Consider the following 15,448-nt stretch of genomic DNA (forward strand, 5'->3'; position numbering starts at 1 on the left):
TCCACCACAGTCTTTGGGTTAAAAGCTCATGTGTTTAAAGCTGGTAAATTCTACCTCCTGACGACACGCTCTCAGCAGTTCCAGCAGGTGGGAAATGGAGGGTTACAAGGGCGGAAAGGTTCATCAAAAGAGAGGACGGAAGAAGCAGAGCCAAGCTGGAAAAGGTGACGACCACCAAAAATTAACAGTGATATAAATGGGGGGAGGAGGGAGTATCTTCCCAGCAAAGAGGCTTTCCTTGTACCAAAGAATCCCCCGCGCGGTGCCTCTAACTCACAGACGCGACTTGATTGACAACAGTTCTGTTTACACACCACACGGCCTCGGGGAGTCGTCGTCCAGCGTTCGCAAGCCGGTGCCTGCGTTCTGTTCTAGATGCTTCCTCTGGAAAGGAGCGGCCTGCGCGGGGCGAGGCGGAGCGCTGGGAAGGCGGGGCTCTCCCCACCCGGTCCCCACTCGCTGGGGAGGAGGAAAATCGGTTTCCGCGCCAGCCTACCCAGGATCTGGCAGAGGAGGGCCGGGCGGTGCTCGGGACGAGTCTATGAAAACACCGGGCATCTGCCTGGCACGTCCCAGGGCCTCCCTCCCAGCGCACCGACTCATTCTGCACTGCTGATGAGGGCCTCTGAGAACAGAGGCAATCTCCGACCCAAACCCTGCCCAAAGCCCGGCTCGGGCGCGCGGACACACACACACACACACACACACACACGTGCGCGCACACTCACACCCACGCACTCACCTGCGCAGGTAGGTATTGCCAATAGGGGCCCCTTCTTTCTATGAAAGGTGCTTCGTAGCCGAATTCAGCGGGAAGGAATCATCCCAAGGCAGCCCTTGCTCCAGGCCCTCCCTAAAGTGCGAGAAGTCGCCTCTAGAAAACCCTGGAAGCTTCGACTTCCCAGGGCGAGGGAGAAAAGTCCACTTCACCTTTAGCTGGCCAAAAATCGTTCCTTCCTTTTTGGGCCTGGCTTCTCCTGTAACTAAAAGGGCTACATCTAACGTGAACTATCACTCAATTGCCTTCTTTTTTTGTGGAATAGTGGGATCTTAGGTTCAGAGTTAAATTCATCCCCTGTCATGACATGGCACCACGCTAGGCACCTGCACGGAAGTCAACTCACCTTGTCCTTATGCAAGGGTATGGGGTTGCTATTAATATCTGTCTAGTAACATAAGGAAAAAGGGTTTAGTAGGTCGTGCGATTTGTATAAAGTCATACAGACTAGTTCAGACTTGCAGGCCTAGCTTTTTAAACTCCAAGTTTCAATACTACGTAACTTAGAAGTGACTTCATCCTTGACCTATTATTTTTCTCTACAGCCATCTCTCACGAGCTATCTTTATTTCCTCCTTTCCTCCTTTTCTCATCCTTGTCTTTCTTCTCCCGTCCCCACCATGGTCACTTTTTTCTAGACTCTGGATGGCTGGAGAGGAGGAGGATTAAAGGGCTGTAAGCAGAGGAAATCCTATCCATCAGAAGAGGATGGAGGCAGAGCCGGGGACTTCTGCTCCTGCTGCCAAGTTAATATGGTACGAGAACCAGCTGGGTCGGGTCTGGACACGCTTTTCTGTTCTGCAGCTCACAGAATTTTTTTTGTGACTTCAACTTCAGTGATCTTTGGTGCCCCTGAAGGCAAGTAGCACACCTGAATCATAAAGCTTCAGATGAGTTGAGTTCAAAGTTTTATTTTCTCCTTTTAAAGCCCTCAATAAATTAGGGCAAAGGTAGTTTGGAATCCACCCTCCTGCCTTGGCGTTCCTCTGGGATTATTAAGGTTGGCTAAGCAATACGCTCTTGAGAAACCAGGTGTAACGAGACCTGGGCGGAGGGATCTGGGGGTTGTTTGTGGAACTTTCTCCTCTTCTGTGGCATATGCCAGAGTCTTTCCGGAGCGATCCTACAAGCTGGCCGCCATCGCTACGTGGTGCAGTCGTGGCGGACACAAGATAGAGGAAAGGGGTCACTGAATTCTGGGCTGCAGGCTCAGTACATCTCTTCACGCCCTCCACCCCCTTACCTTCTCCCCCATCGTCTTTAGAAGCCTAGTTTGCTAATATTCAAAGAGAAGTAATGCTTCAGAGCTCTGCCACCAACTTGACTCGAGTTCTGAGGGTTAAAATGATATAATACAGTCAAAATGAACATTCTGTACAAATCTAAGTTGATCCTAAAGGAAGCAATTAATTCTCACTGTTCTGTTTCCCTTATCTTTATGTGGAATCATATTTTGTCCTCGCTGTCTAATGTTTTTACATTTCCAGCAAAATAGTTGATTCTAAGGCTCTTTTAAAAATTATAGTGTCGGGGTAGTCAGCAATTCCTGTTTCTTCTCTGAGCATGTATACCTGCAAATCTCCTCCTGCTGCAGCGACTAACGTGCTTTTTGAATCCAAGCCTGCAGAGATGCCATTTGCTATAATTTTCCAGGTTGTGCTGTTTCCTTAGGGAAAACTCAGAGAGCCTGTGACATGTATGTACGTTGAGACAGGACGGGAACTTAGAGCAGCAGAAGGAATGTGGCATAAGGTGGCTCCATTCCAAGCCCCTAGGATGCCCCCTCAATCACGCCAAAATCCTGTTCTGGAAGATCTGCCCCGCTCAAATCCGGTTCCCAACAAAAACAACTGACAAAAGTAGGTGGGAGTGGGAACTGTGGAAGAATCAGCCCCCCATGGAATGAGCTTGCTGATCTTACAAATGCCTTCCTTTCGAATAGAGTGGAACTTAGAAAAACAGAGGCTCTCTTGCAGGAAGAAAACAAAAAGAGAAAATGAACTCCTTATCAAAGATAAAGGAAATCTTTTTCACTCTGCTTTGTACTGTGATCTAAACCTACTGGAAGTCAGACCCAAAAGAGCTACAACCCCAAATTGGCAAGAATATCATGCTGTCAGCTCCATGGGGTTTGAAAAAAGCTGAGAAGTGATTCCATTCCTCAGGGTCCTCCAGGACATTCTCCAGTGATCTTCACGGTGATACCAGCTGCTTCTCTACCTCTGGTTATTTACTAGAGGGTGTTCTGCATGGAGAAAAAGGACCCCTTTCTACTTTATTCCAATGTAGTGGTCATTTGTATAGCCCTTTATCTCCGTGGTCCCCAAAGTATTTTACAGGGGAATCTAAATCTATTATTATGGGGAAAATACAGACTTTTGAGGAACTGAAATGAGAAAACCCTTTGGCTAGAATAACTTTTCCTTTATTTCATACAGGCTCTCAGTAACATAGAACCTATCTATGCAGTAAATAGATTCAAAGTCATAGAGAAAATGACCCAAAGATTATTTTTTTGTTTTTACTCTTTTGTTACATTCTTTGAGTCAATTTAGAAAGTTAACGATTTTCAAAGTGGGGTAGTCTTTTACTTACACATTTACAAATCAACATTGACACATGTCCTTAAATAAAATTAAAAACCAACTACTAATCATTTAAATCATGGTGCAAAAAAGAGCTTGTTATAACCAGCAGACCAAAGGACCATTTATAGAGTAAAAGGTAGATGAATTAGACCGAAGGGGAAGTATGGAGGATTAACCTAAGTTACTGATTGTTCCTTTTCTCAAAATTCTTTTTGGCAAAGATTAAATTATACCAGGGCTTCCCTGGTGGCGCAGTGGTTGAGAGTCCGCCTGCCAAAAAAAAAAGCGGCCATGGCTCACGGGCCCAGCCACTCCGTAGCATGTGGGATCTTCCCGGACCAGGGCACGAGCCCGAGTACCCTGCATCGGCAGGCGGACTCTCAACCACTGCACCACCAGGGAAGCCCATCAATCAGTTTTTTGATGATAAGACTGTCAAACTTGTTTCATTAAACACTCTGCCTTCTCTTACAACTGTCTAAACAGGCTTTGCCCATTTAGCTCCCTGTCAATCCAGAGTTATGATTATGCTGTAACTTGGGAGATCCCTCATATCAAATATTAATATTTGTATAGTTATTAAAGTATTTGATGACTTGTACAGGGACTCTCAAATTAAATATAACATGTCATTTTTAGTCTTTCCTTAGGAAATTATTTTCTAACCTTTGTCTCTGCTGGAACAACTTGTAGAATGATTTATACTTTAAGTAGTATATATAATAATGAAACACTTTTAAAAAGTACAGCATTTAAGCAAAATCTTTTACATTATGTAATGCAGTGGTTTTTCAGCTACATTTACCCAAGGACTCTTTGAAAAATATATATATATATGTATATATTAAATAGAAGCCAAATAAATAAAGCAGATAAAAACAGAGTGTTGGGGGGCAGGCAGTGGAGAACCAGGTTTTAATAATTTTAACCTTTTCAAGGGCCATAGAAGCACCTTTGAGGAACACTGGAGCTCTAGGGAAGTGCGAACGCCAGTGCATATAAGTAGACTTATAAAAAAGAAAAAAATAAAGGGCACTGTTGGAGATGACATACCTCTTCCTTGCAGCTGTATGTATGTGTGTCTGTGTCTGTATATGTGTTTGTGAAATCTCACTCAATTAATATCTGGCTCCTGTATTTATCATTCTTGCTTTCAGGCTGCAACTTTTGTGACATTTTATGATAGTGCAATTGGATTCTGTGTCTATGAGTTTCAAATTCTTACTTTTTTTTTTTATCCTAGCAGTACAGAAAAGGTCAGAGGATATGTTAGGGCAAAATATATATGACCTCCATGAAATTATTTAGATAAATATTTCTATTTTATAGAATAACAGTAACATCTCAAGAAATGATTGTCAAATTATGATTAGGACTTTAGAGACTATTTCACCCCAAGATTCTAATTTTTTTTTTTTTCAGTTGAGAGGACTGAGGTCCTCGAAGTTGAGAGACCTCGCCATGGTTACAGGGGTAAATTCCAGATCCAGACACGATCTTCTTGCCCTTGAGTCACATGGTTTTTTAACTACTCTATGAACTGCATTATATAAATTAATATGGAACTTTTACAGTTTGAAAATATCAGAATTAACTGTTGACTGAAATCAGTTGAATATTTCTACATTTGTTTAGACTAATCCAGTCTGGTTCACATTCAGTCACAGTCAAGAAACACAGCTTGTGTTAGATCGAAGATCGTGGAAATATCCTTAAGCAACACACGTCTCCTGCAAAAGGATTTCAGGAGGTCGTACAGGGAGACAAAGCATACTAACATACACAAAGCATTCATGCCTTCCTTGGAAAGCAGAGATTGCATAAGCATGTTACGGAGACAGATTAGCAAATCTGAGGCTGAGGGTGGAAGGCTGAAACTTTGGTTTGGAAGAGTCTGGTCCTTTTCCGCCATTGAGAGCTCCTTTCACACCTAACTCCTTGAGCAGGAAGTGGGGAAAGATTGATCCAGAGGCTGACCTTCTCATAAACCCAGAGCGTGAAATTTGGGGCTAGATGAGAAAGTCTGTGATTTTTGGCCTGTCTTGTGTACGTACTATCAAAATAAGTGAGGTTCGTGTGGTTTTTAACTAGTCTAGGGGTATTTGTGCATATGCCACCTACATTTTCAAATTACATAATTGGACGCTTTACTTAGAAGTCACATTTCTTTAAACATGCCATTCTCTGCTTCAGGCTAAGTTGGAATTGTTTAATTCCTTTTGAGCTTTCAAGAGAAATAGTAGAGACAGATTTGCTATGAACCAAATAAATACACTAGGTTCCATTCTTGTTTTTTGTCAGCTTTGTTTCTGCCAGTGAATATTAGCTCCTGTAATGTTAGCTATTGTGTGCCTAATTGTATATGCAATTATATTACATGCATTTCAGTATTTATAAGTGCAAATGCTTTAGCGTGAGCAACTACCATAGGCTTCAGTGGGGCAGCTGGACAAGGGGTCAGGTCTGTAGGTGAGGTTGTTCAGCCAAGTCTATCTATCGAAGGCAATCCATAATGAGTCTCCAGCTGGGGGCTTACTTGTTGTTTAGAATAGTTTGGTAAATGGAAGATTCTTGTCTTTTCAAAAGCATCTGGGGTACTTGAGGCAATGATAATGTTTGTTATCTAGTTTATTCAGATTACATTATCCAGGTCGGCCTTGATTTTTAAATCATATGCTCTATTCAGTATTTAAAGTTTCCTCAGAGCAAAGCTAAAAGGAAAAAGTGCTTGTTGTCTATGATTCAATACTTATGCACCCTCTCTCACAGGATTAGTGTGAAAAGCAAATAAATTTGAAAACTGCAAGGGACGTTGTAAACTGTGAAGAACTATTCACATCTGTTGATATAGATACATATTTGAATTACATCTCAGCACTGAAGTTAAGATAAAAAGTTCAGATGACCACTTCGACCCACTCCTATAAAAACATATGACACTTACTGGGTTTTCCTTTAACAGCTTTACTGAAGTATAATTTACGTACCGTAGAACCCACTCACTGTAAGTATACAGCTTACTGAATGTTAGTCAATGGATGCAGTTGTGCAGCCATCACTAGAACACAGTTTTAGAACATTTCCATGACCCCAAAACGTTCCCTCCTGCCCATTAGCAGTTAATCCCTTTTCTAACTCCCAGCCCCAAGAAATCATTGGTGTGCTTACTGTCTCTGTAAATTTGCCTTTTCTGGATATTTTATATAAATGGAGTCATACAAATATAGTCTTTTCCAACTGGCTTCTTTCATTTAGCATATGTTTTTGAGATTCATCCATGTTGTAACATGTATCAGTACTTGGCTCCTTTTTATTGCTGAGTAGAATTCCATTGTATGGGTATACCACATTTTATTTATCCATTCATCAGCTGACAGACATTTGGGTTGTTTCAAGTTTGGGGCTATTATGGAAAATACCACTATGAACATTCACATATATACCTTTGGACATATGTTTTCATTTCTCCTGAGTGGATTTATACGAGTGAATTGTTGTATTTCCTGGTAAGTTTGTACTTAACTTGTTAGGAAAATGCCAATCTGTTATCCAAAGTGGCTATATCATTTTATTTTTCCATCAGCAATGTATGGGGTTTCAGGTTCTCCACATCCTTGTCAGCACTTTATATTGTCTTCTTTTTTATTATAGTCATCCTAGTGGGTGTGTAGTGATATCTCATTGCAGTTTGGATTTGCATTTCCCTAATTACTAATGATGTTGATCATCTTTCTGTGTGCTTATTAGACATTAGTACATCTTCCTTGTTGAAATGTCTATTCAAATCATTTGCCCATTTTTAAAAACTAGGTTGATTGGCTTACTATTGAGTTGGATACCACTTGTTTTGTTACCATTAATTACCACTTCATCTTACACTCTTTTGTGGCTCTTGTATTCTGCTGTCTTCCACTGTTACTAAATTTCTATACTGCTATTTAACTTTTCGTGTGAATGCATTTTTTTTCTCCAAACTTGTTTGTTTTTCAATTTTTTTTTTTTTTTTTTTTTTTTGTGGTACGCGGGCCTCTCACTGCCGTGGCCTCTCCCGTTGCAGAGCACAGGCTCCAGACGCGCAGGCTCAGCGGCATGTGGGATCCTCCCGGACCGGGGCACGAACCCGTGTCCCCCGCATTGGCAGGCGGACTCTCAACCACTGTGCCACCAGAGAAGCCCTTTCAATTTTTAAATTGAGGTGTAATTGACATGTAACATCATTTTAGTTTCAGATGTACAGCATAATGATTCAATATTTGTATATATTGCAAAATGGTCACCACAGTAAGTCTAGTTAACACCTTTTGCCATACATAGTTAGAAAAATCTTTTTTCTTGTGATGAGAACTTTTAAGATTTACTCTTTTAGCAACTTTCAAATATGTACTACAGTATTATTAACTATAGCCACCATACTGTACATTACATCCCCAGGACTTACTTATAAGTGAAAGTTTGTATTTTTTGACCTCCTTCATTTTACCACCTCCCACCCCCAGCCTCTGGCAACCACCAACCTGTTGTTCATATGAACGAGCTTTTTTTTTTTTTTTAGATTCCACATATAAGTGAGATCATATGGTATTTGTCTTTCTCTGACTTATTTCACTTAGCATAATGCCCTCAAGGTCCATCCATGTTGTCACAAATGTCAAGATTTCCTTTATATGGATGAATAATATTCTTTTGTATGTATACATACACACTTTCTTTATCTATTCATCCATCAATGGACAGTTTCTCCAAACTTGATTTTTAAACTCTCTCAAGGAGATGAGCACTTTCACCTTCTGTACTTTTTTTTTTTTCCACAAACCAGGCCTAGCAAAATACTCTGAAAATAATATATCCTTAATAAGTATTTCTAGCATATATGATAAAAAGCTCATCATCTTTATAGAAATAGCATCAGCATATCTGGTATCATAATTTAGTAGTAAGTCGAATTGAATTTTGTTTCTTTATTACTTGTTTTGCACATCAGAGGTTTCAGTTTTAAAACCATTTTTGAAAGGAAGGAGTGCTTCAGAGTATAAACTTAGACAAACAAATTTAATTATCAGAGAAAAATTAAAAGGGATTCTGAGGAAACATTAAAATTTTATGGTAATTAATATGTTTAAATAAAATAAACCCAAAATTTTGGGTATTTTTTTCTGCAAATGTCCCTAAGTACCTTAACAAAAGTAGCAAAAACATAATTAATCACAAATAGTCAATGCTCTCAAGTGTACCCACAAGTAAGTAGAAAGCAACCAAATACCTCAACTATTGCCAGTACTGTGGACCCAAAATAAAAGATTTCAAATTATAAATGTAAATTTACTTATGTGTAAGCCTGAATGTAAAACAAAAACAACTTCCCCTATAACTGGTAAATAACAGGGGAAAAAAAAAACTTTTGAGCCTTGCCTGGAAGGATGCCAAAGATATACACTTGAGAATATTTTAAGGTAATTAGCATTTTTGTCTCTGTGTCAGTAAAAATAGGCTTTTGCCTGCTACTAATTTTCTTTGGGTTAGTGAGACCATTGTATGAATGAAGGGCTGTTAAAGGCCATTTATATTGTGCAAACAGAGGCACAAATTAGAGAGGGCATGTTAATAAGGAAAGGGGGCTTATGAGTGCTCAATTATGAGCCCAGAACCTGTTTCTATTTTAGGGGGATAGAAAACACATCAATCTTGCTTTTAGAATATTTTCAATTAAAATGAACAGCACATGGCACACTAAGAAGCAGAAAAGGCTGCGGCCATGTGGATTTTGAATAATTCTTACGTACCATCTTAGTATCAAAACTGAATACATATAATGGGCTGAAATATAATTTGAGATCCCAGAAGACGGAAGTCCTTGAGCTGCATAAGAAATTCTAAAGGAAAAGAAGTATAAAACTGGACCATCTGTTTCACTTTTTCGCATGCAACCTTTAGAGTAGAATATTTGCAGGAGGATGCTGTTTAAAACCTGAATAGGGATGAAATATCATGCGTACACTCGCAACATATCATTAACCTCTCTCCTAAGTATAATCAATAGCGTCTGCAAGCCTAGTTCTGCACGTTAAAAGCAAAGTACAGTGTTAGCTGCACAGAGGTTCACTTCTCCCCACACCAAGACTATAGTGAGTAGGTTACTCTCCGGCCCTACTAAGCGCCTCCTGCCTAATTGGGGTGTGCAGAGGGAGACATCCACTCTGCACAGTCAAGTGTTTGGGGAACCTAATTACAGTTTGTGTATGCAACTATATGCATAAGGGGCGTATCAGTTTTGCCCCTGTTTTAGCCACTACTTACGATTGCCTAATAACATGTTTTTTTATATGTATTTATGAAAACATTTCAAGATGCCCCCAAAGCTACCTTTTCCCCTATATAGAATACCTATTTTGGAATTACAGTTAACAGGTCACCAGGGTTCACACAGTGGTCATGGAGTGGAAAACACTAAATAACACAGCAAAGGGTGACAAGAATGAACGCCTTTGGTCTCAAAGTAGAGAAACCATTACCCCCCAAGGCTATTCAGTAAGTCCAATGCTGAACCTCTGCAAACCATGATTTTATTGGATTTTTGGCCTTTCTTTTTCAGGTGGCTCTAGTCCTGTGTCTTGAAACCTTTGTTAACTATTAAGGCTAAAGTGCCGTTTAAAGAAAAAGAAAGGCAAAGAAATGAGCTAAACGAAGCCATGGTGAGTTGTTTGTCAATGTATCCTTTCTTGAGCTCATTGGGGAAGCGGACTTCACGGTGGCGGGATCATAGGCTTTATTTTGAATTTGTCTGTTATAACCTTAAAGCTTTCTTCAAGGGAGATACGTAGGGTTCATGCCTGATACACAATGTCTGTTGCTATGGAAAGGTTTGTACTTAATCATATTACAGTGTTCTGTTAGGAGCAGGGAAACTGGGATATCAGTTCATCTCTTTTTAAAAACCTTATGTTTTATGGGATAAAACAAAACAAAACAAAAACATGCACAGCATGTACTTCTGACATTAGAGAACAATTTTAAAGGCTTTCTTTACATTGTGTGTATCAAGAAGTTATTCTGCATCCTAAGATCCATAGTAACCTCTTGCTACGGAAGTTAGTAATAAATAATGTTATACATGGCAATTGCTCACAGTATATTATCTAATCTCCTCTGATGTTTCCATCTCTAAATTCATTTCCTTGTGGCATTTCTCATTTCTACCTGAATATCTGCTGTTGGGTCCACAAGACAGCTCTCCTTTTGGCCGGTTATCTAGTGCTCCGTTCTTGGTGTACAGTTTCAACATGGTAAGATTGTACCATGAACACTCACTGTCCGTGAGTCTCCTGTTCAAAATGGAAAGGTGGAGGCTGCTCTAGTATTAAAATCTTGGCTTTTCTAGAAAAAAAGCAACATTGCTTAAGCAATACAAAAATGTTCAGCTTTCACATTTTTCTTTGTATCAAAGATTGCAAAGTACTGTTTCATGTTTTAAAAGTAATATATTGTATGATGCTAACTCCTACACTTGTAGGAAAACATGTTGGTTCAGAGTATGGATTCTAGAGCCAGACTGCTAGGCTGGGCATCCAGGTACGCCATTTGTAGCCTGTGTGATCTTGGGCAGGCTTCTGAACCTCTCTTTGCCTGTTTCCACATCTGTGTCACTGGGTTAATAATAGTATCTATTTCATGGGGTTGAAGATAGTTCTGGTAGAGCACTTAAAATAGTGCCTGGCATGTAGTAAGTATGAATTAAGTGTTCATTTATTATATTGGTGAATGTCTTCATCATCCCACAATTTTTAATCTCACCTTTTTCCATGAATATGCAACCACTTCCCTTAACTCAGAAGAATTTTAAATGGTAGAATCTGGAGCAGTGTGCCAGGATGTTTGAAAAATATGTGGGGTTGGGGGACTTTCCTGTGTCCCAAAAATAATACTAAGAATATAATTGACAGCTTCCCCATACCCGTAAGGACAACTTTGCCTTTCAGTCTACAATGACTATGATTCCCTCTTTGCCCATTGTCCTGGTGAAAGCTCCTTTTTGGTTCTAGATAATAAAAATTTAAAAACAGTTTTTCTAGAGGTATATGGGTTACATATATCCTTAAAATTTGTTCACATCACAGCTTTATTAACAATCTTTATATGTTATTAAATGTGGAAAGGGGTTTAAAATAACTTTGATAATTTAACCCAACGTATGCAAGGCTTTACCACTATTCCAAGTAGAATAAATGTAGACATATAGAAAAAGACAAAGAGCTCATTTTGTGCATATTCAAACTGATGCCTGAGGTTTCAGCCCAGACCTGGAATTCATTGTCAGTACTTGGCATTTATCCACAACCAGCGGAACCACTGTTAGTAGGCCTGTTTTCTTTACTCAGAACATAATTTGGTACTGTCAAGTCAATCTAGCTACAAATGAATGGAATTTTTTTATCTTTAAAGTTTTTTTTTTCACATTTCATTTATATACTATCTCTAGTGAGGTCAAATCCCCCTGTAAATATTATCTAATTTATTCTCATAACATGTCTAAGAGATCAGGTTCATTTGTCTTTATTATTAGCATCTGGTTTTAAGAGATTCACATTTACTTTGTTGGGAATCACCAGGAATAAATCTTATGTAGACGCTAATGAAAAATATAATAGGAGATAAATACAGGTATGTCTGCAAACGAAGATATTTTCCCACCTTTGATATCTGTTGACTGAAAGGATAAAAAGTGGATCAACTTACGATGATTAAATAGTAATAAAAAGCAGCATTTAATCTAAATCTCTCCTTCCCATGATTACAGCATGCTAAATATTACTCAATACTAGAGAGTCTGCTGATGAGCTCTGTAAATGTTTTCCAATAAAATTAAATAGATTAGATTCGGAAAGCAAATGTTAATGTTGCTAAGCCTTTAAAAGTCTTCTTTAAAACTTTCCTGAAAAATACAAGTTAAGACTATGTCACGGTGTCATCAGTCCGAGCAGGGTGAACATCATTGTTTCCCCAAGGACAGACTAGGCAGAGGCAACCATCATGTTCAAGAAGTTCTTGTCATCTATGATCCTTTATTGTTAATTCTCTTCATGTATTTTGCCTGCTGCTTTGTTTTGCTTGTCAAGATTTGTTACTGAGACAAGACTAAGATCATCCTACTCTGACAGCCGCAGATTGAGTCAGCGTGACGCACCATGAGGTAAGTCTAATTGCTGTTAATATTGGAAGGATGAATAATCCTATTAAAAAGAAGAACAGTTATAAAAAAATAAATAAGTGGAGGCAAGTCTAGATTACATGAAAGAAGGACAGCTTGATGAGGGGAAACCCATTAACCTGAAAGGAAACAGTTCTTTGCTTCCAATTTAGCAGTTGTGAACAAGACCACATTCATACTAAATCAAAGTGAAAACAATGTTTCTGATTCATTCATAGACTTAAATGCTAGGTTTCCTTATATGTGGAAAAAGAGACCCTACTGTGATTCTGAGTTGTTAATAGAATATCAAAATGCCACATTAGGTAGGTTTATGGGAAAACCTTCACCCTGTTTCTTAGTTACTAATGAGTTAGAAGAGGTAACTCTCAGGTGGAGAGCGCAGTACTCGAAACCATTGCTTCCCAGACACGAGTGTGCGTTTGCATCGTCTGGGATCTTGATAAAGTGCACATTCTGATTCAGCAGCTCTGTGTCCAAGATGCTACACTGGAGAAGCTCCCAGGAGACTCCCATGGAGCTGATCAGGACCACTCTTGCAGAAGTCAGGCTCCAGAAAACTATTTTAAAAAGAAGTACAGTTTAACTTGCTTTGTCATCATTTCAGGCAATTGAAGGCATTGAGATAACAAGCCCCAAACCACTCGCTTTGTAAATGGAAATGGAGAGAAAGGGCCAATGCAAAGCATCAAGGACTCTTTTAAGGACAATCTGAATTACTGGTAAAGTTGAAGCTATAATGGAACAGTCTGGAAAGGCAGAACGTCTCCTGGTTCCTACTGGAGCTTCATTCGTTGCCTCCTTCAATCCCTCCTTTCCCATGGTCATAGTCATTAGACGGCTACAGGAAATGCAGAAGTATTCCCGCTAAAGTATAGACTTCACTGCTTGAATTCATGATGCCTTACTGAGAGCATTATGCATTTCTTCCTTTCATCCTCCTGCAAACCAAGGTGTTAAGAGAACACCACGAGGGTCTCACATCATGCACATTTCACCCCTGCAGTCTGTGCCGAGGATATGCAGTTTACTGCTGGTTACGTTCTGGTGAGATCATCTGACACCCCCCAGCTCGAAGTCTAGTGTCGTAGGCTCTTGAATGCATTAATCTTAATCAAACCTCAAATAGCTGAATAAGAGGGAGAGCACAGAATTACTTTGAATAACTAAGAGTGCATTTGAGTCAGGAGAGCTTTAAATGGGGAAAATGAGTTTCAGAAACTTGACTGCCTGTTAAATACACTTAATTTTGGGTGATCACAAACTTTCATTTATTACTTATCTAGTAAGTATGTAGGGACAGCACAAATCTAAAAAACAGATGGTAGGAAAGCAGATTACAGCTATCTGAACAGTGTGTGCATGTATTAGTCTGCTCAGGCTGTTATAAAAATATACCATAAACAACAGACATTTAGTCTAAGATCAAGGTGCTACCAACTCAGATCCTAGTGTGCAGACAGCTACTAATCCCATCATGAGTACCCCACCCTCATGACTTCATCTAATCTCAATTATCTCCGGAAGGCCTCATCTCCAAATACCGTCACACTAGAATAGAGCTTCAACATATAAGTTTGGTCCACAGCAGTGCATTAAAGGCCAATGAAGATAGTCACTTTGCAATTATAATACAAGCACAAAGATGAAGACTTTTGTTCTTGCTTTTCACCTTATAATTATATATATATTCTTTACAATTGTCTCAAAAACCTTAAGTTTATATGTATATCATACTGATATCAAGTCTGGAACTAAGGTTCCTGATGATAGTTTCATCACAGTATTGAAGCTTATTTGTTCTAAAATTAATTTATTCTCCTACCCGCATAGAACCTTTTAAAAATATAGTTGTGACAAATTTACTAACTCACATAATCCTACCCTACAAGGACAAATTTGATACAACTCTATGAGGGCAAATATACTTCTAGCGTGTTAGAAAAAATATCTTACACTTTCTAGTATATGCAATTAGAAAGTGAGCGTGGTGGACAAATGGGACATGGAAAGACTCCCTTCCTAGTACAGATTCATGGAAGTGATGGATAGAGTGAAGCAACAAAACTCCCCGGACGTCAGAACCCGGACGTCAGAAATAAACAAGAAACAAAAGCCAAAGCAATAAGTACAAGCTGATGCTACAGGGACCTATGGGGTTTTAGTCCTGGATAAAGACTCTTAGAGATGAGGATGGGACAGGAAATAAGGCCTTAGATTTACTGGGTTGGAAGGCTGAAGCCAGTCCCCTGCAGAAAGTCCAGAGCCTCAGAAAGAGAGCTAGCAAAACATACCACTTGGCCTGTAGAAGGAGCAAGGAAGTTTACTGTTATTGATCCCTAGAGTGAGCACAGGTCAAGGAAGGGACATCTTTTGAAAGAAACTAACAGCAGCCTGGGTCACATATTGAGAGGTCTGAATTTATACTATTTGCATAGAATCCTAGCCCTAAGTCCATTATCTTGGAATGGACTCTCTAAGCCAGTAAATTAACATAAAAATAGGGCCAGAACCTTGAACACCTAGGAATCTGATAGAAGCAAGTGTAAAAGCACTCTGTGAGGTTACATTCACAACCTAGGGTTCACAAACTGTCTTAGTCTGTTCAGGTGCCGTAACAAAATACCACAGACTGGGTGGTTTAAATAACAGAATATATATATATATTTTTTTTCTCACAGTTCTGGAGGCTGGAAGTCCAAGATCAAGGTGTTGGCAGGTTTGGTTTTTCCTGAGGCCTTTCACCTTGGCTTGCAGACAGCTGCCTTCTTGCTGCATCTTCACATGGCCTTTACTCCATGTATGACATCCTTGGTGTCTCTTCCAATTCCTATAAGGAAACTAGTCATATTGGATTAGGACCCCATCCTTATGACCTTA

Source organism: Neophocaena asiaeorientalis, unplaced genomic scaffold, assembly GCF_003031525.2.
Source record: "Neophocaena asiaeorientalis asiaeorientalis breed wild unplaced genomic scaffold, Neophocaena_asiaeorientalis_V1.1 scaffold123, whole genome shotgun sequence".
NCBI lineage: Eukaryota > Metazoa > Chordata > Mammalia > Artiodactyla > Phocoenidae > Neophocaena > Neophocaena asiaeorientalis.